Below are 3,682 nucleotides of genomic sequence, written 5' to 3'. Positions count from 1 at the left end.
AGATTACTTGGCTGGGTTAATTTCATTTGTATGTTAGGTGAAAAAGACTGTTAACACATGGCTGTATGAATTTTCTAATATCATTGCAATCCTAGAAAAATTCTCCAACAATGGATCCATCTCAAATATTAAGGTGAGCTTTTGTATCTGGTATTGATCAATGATAGTAAAAATATTTAAAATGTTGTCAGAACACTGTGGTAAAAGGAATTTGAACTAACCACCTAATATTTAATTTCAAGTTGAAAAGCATTTAACAATTTTCTCCATTTAGGTGCAACATGAAATATGTTGTCTGTTGTCTCTATTTAAAAACCTAACACAGAACAAACTGGCTACTTACTATGAGTTTGTAGTTTTATGAACTAAATGAATTTAATTCATATTATCAATAACATTGTAAAAAATAGATCCTCAATCTAAAAAAAGTATCACTGTAGCTTTTTGAAGACTAGTAGTGTAACACAGAAAAGTTACTTGGGAGACATAGAGTGCATGTTTTTGAATTCAGGCATGATTCAGAACTTCCATTATTTTATCCCATAAAATATTTCAATGTAACTTCTTGACATGATGCTCTTACCAGACTCCTAACTATGCCCTTTGCATTTCCTTGGACTTGCACTTAAGACTTGAAAGTAAGTACAAAGTAAATTAGACCTAGTAGTATGTTCTAAGATGCTTTTTTTTTTTTAATATTTTTTATTACGTATTTTCCTCAATTACATTTCCAATGCTATCCCAAAATTCCCCCATACCACCCCCCACTTCCCTACCCACCCATTCCCATTCTTTTGGCCCTGGCATTCCCCTGTATTGGGGCATATAAAGTTTGCAAGTCCAATGGGCCTCTCTTTCCAGTGATGGCCGACTAGGCCATCTTTCGATACATATGCAGCTAGAGACAAGAGATCCGGGGTACTGGTTAGTTCATCATGTTGTTCCAACTATAGGGTTGCCGATCCCTTTAGCTCCTTGGGTACTTTCTCTAGCTTCTCCATTGGGAGCCCTGTGATCCATCCAATAGCTGACTGTGAGCATCCACTCCTGTGTTTGCTAGGCCCCGGCATAGTCTCACAAGAGACAGCTATATTTGGGTCCTCTCAGCAAAATCTTGCTAGTGTATGCAATGGTGTCAGCGTTTGGAAGCTGATTATGGGATGGATCCATGGATATGGCAGTCTCTAGATGGTCCATCCTTTCATCACAGCTTGAAACTTTGTCTCTGTAACTCCTTCCATGGGTGTTTTGTTCCCAATTCTAAGAAGGGGCATAGTGTCCACACTTTGGTCTTCATTCTTCTTGAGTTTCATGCGTTTAGCAAATTGTATCTTATATCTTGGGTATCCTAAGTTTTGGGCTAATATCCACTTATCAGTGAATACATATTGTGTGAGTTCTTTTGTGATTGTGTTACTTCACTCAAGAGGATGCCCTCGAGGTCCATCCATTTGGCTAGGAATTTCATAAATTCATTCTTTTTAATAGCTGAGTAGTACTCCATTGTGTAAATGTACCATAATTTCTGTATCCATTCCTCTGTTGAGGGACATCTGGGTTCTTTCCAGCTTCTGGCTATTATAAATAGGGCTGCTATGAACATAGTGGAGCATGTGTCCTTCTTACCGGTTGGGACATCTTCTGGATATATGCCTAGAAGAGGTATTGCTGGATCCTCCGGTAGTACTATGTCCAATTTTCTAAGGAACCGCCAGACTGATTTCCAGAGTGGTTGTACAAGCTTGCAATCCCACCAACAATGGAGGAGTGTTCCTCTTTCTCCACATCCTCGCCAGCATCTGCTGTCACCTGAATTTTTGATCTTAGCCATTCTGACTGGTGTGAGGTGGAATCTCAGGGTTGTTTTGATTTGCATTTCCCTGATGATTAAGGATGTTGAACATTTTTTCAGGTGCTTCTCTGCCATTCGGTATTCCTCAGGTGAGAATTCTTTGTTCAGTTCTGAGCCCCATTTTTTAATGGGGTTATTTGACTTTCTGGAGTCCACCTTCTTGAGTTCTTTATATATATTGGATATTAGTCCCTTATCTGATTTAGGATAGGTAAAGATCCTTTCCCAATCTGTTGGTGGTTTTTTTGTCTTATTGATGGTGTCTTTAGCCTTGCAGAAGCTTTGCAGTTTCATGAGGTCCCACTTGTCAATTCTCGATCTTACAGCACAAGCCATTGCTGTTCTATTCAAGAATTTTTCCCCTGTGCCCATATCTTCAAGGCTTTTCCCCACTTTCTCCTCTATAAGTTTCAGTGTCTCTGGTTTTATGTGAAGTTCCTTGATCCACTTAGACTTGACCTTAGTACAAGGAGATAGGAATGGATCGATTCGCATTCTTCTACATGTTAACAACCAGTTGTGCCAGCACCATTTGTTGAAAATGCTGTCTTCATTTTCAACAAATGGTGCTAAGATGCTTTAATGCAATTAAATATACAAAAGTCTAGCTTAAGAGAAAACTTAGAAGAACTTTCAATTTTAAGAGTTAAAAAATAATCTAACATTTCTTGTTTTTCCAGAGATAAGACATTCTTTCTCTCTCTCTGTCTCTCTGTCTCTGTCTCTGTCTCTCTCTCTCTCTCTCTCTCTCTCTCTCTGTCTTTGTCTCTCTGTCTCTGTCTCTGTCTCTCTCTGTCTCTCTCTGTCTCTCTCTCTCTCTCTCTGTCTCTCTCTCTCTCTCTCTCTCTCTCTCTCTCTCTCTCTCTTTCTCAATAGGTTTTGCATTGTTTTCATTGAACTGTTAACTTTAAGCCATCCAGGTTTAAATTAATTGTTCATGACAAAAACAAATGTTTCTGCCTGGGACTGAATGTCATATAAAATGTGTCATACTGAAGAACCTGAAGCAGAAACTCTCAAAGCTTTAGTTTGCTAAATGAATATTGACTGGCTAATAATGTTGTGATAATAAAAGCTTTATAAAGTCTCAAGCCATATGCTCACAGCATCTGGACCAGTATTTTATCATATCTTAAAGAATTAGAGATTTGCTCTGTTTAAAGGTGATCAGTCTGATTTGTAAAGTATCTCTGAACTTCCTTTAATTCTTACAGATGAGCAATGACTAGAAGATAATTATGTAGCCCTTTTCACTAAGGAATATGCTTCATGATAGATAATGTGCTATCATTTAAGATAAACTATTGTCTATGTGGTTCAATAAATAACCAAATGAAATTACATCTTTAAATCTTTAAATCCTCTCTCCTGAAAATGAGCAAAGAGACACCCTGTTGTTGGTGGTGTTCTTATATCAGTCAGGGGCAGAGTAGATGGCTGTCTTTTTCATCCTAGCTTGATGCCTGGCTTAGTGGCCAAATCTTTATCATGCCTAGGATACATAAAAGTCAAAAGTCAAATAAAATCAAGGTAGTGTGTCCTGGGAGCAGGAAGATAGACAGAGACCTACATTTTGTTATGCTACATGGTGCAGGCAGGGGAAGAATCCCATAGATATGCCCTCTACCCCATGGCTCAGGAAGGCCATAAACATACAGAGTCCTACCTACCACCACACAGGAGTAAGATAAACAGATCTTCAGACCACTTCGCCACTACCAGATCTGGCCTCCCATGCCCATCACAGGCAGGCCTTAGACACCTGCTTGCTGGAGGATCTCACCCAGGAGCTACCAGCTTTGTGGCCAGCCTGTAGTCAGAGCCATGCAA

At 39.1% G+C, this 3,682-nt stretch overlaps 1 non-coding gene across 1 annotated transcript; it reads left to right on the top strand.

Moving 5' to 3' along the window:
• Positions 1–3,215: 3,215 nt before the first annotated feature.
• LOC115029125 (small nucleolar RNA SNORA48) lies at positions 3,216–3,357 on the top strand. Its single transcript, XR_003834696.1, has one exon. It is a non-coding gene; the product is annotated as a small nucleolar RNA SNORA48 (small nucleolar RNA).
• The last annotated feature ends 325 nt before the right edge of the window (positions 3,358–3,682 follow it).

Source organism: Mus caroli, unplaced genomic scaffold (assembly GCF_978045245.1).
Source record: "Mus caroli unplaced genomic scaffold, Mus_caroli_1 scaffold_15, whole genome shotgun sequence".
In the NCBI taxonomy this organism is placed as follows: domain Eukaryota; kingdom Metazoa; phylum Chordata; class Mammalia; order Rodentia; family Muridae; genus Mus; species Mus caroli.
This window is presented reverse-complemented; position numbering and strand designations above follow the sequence as displayed.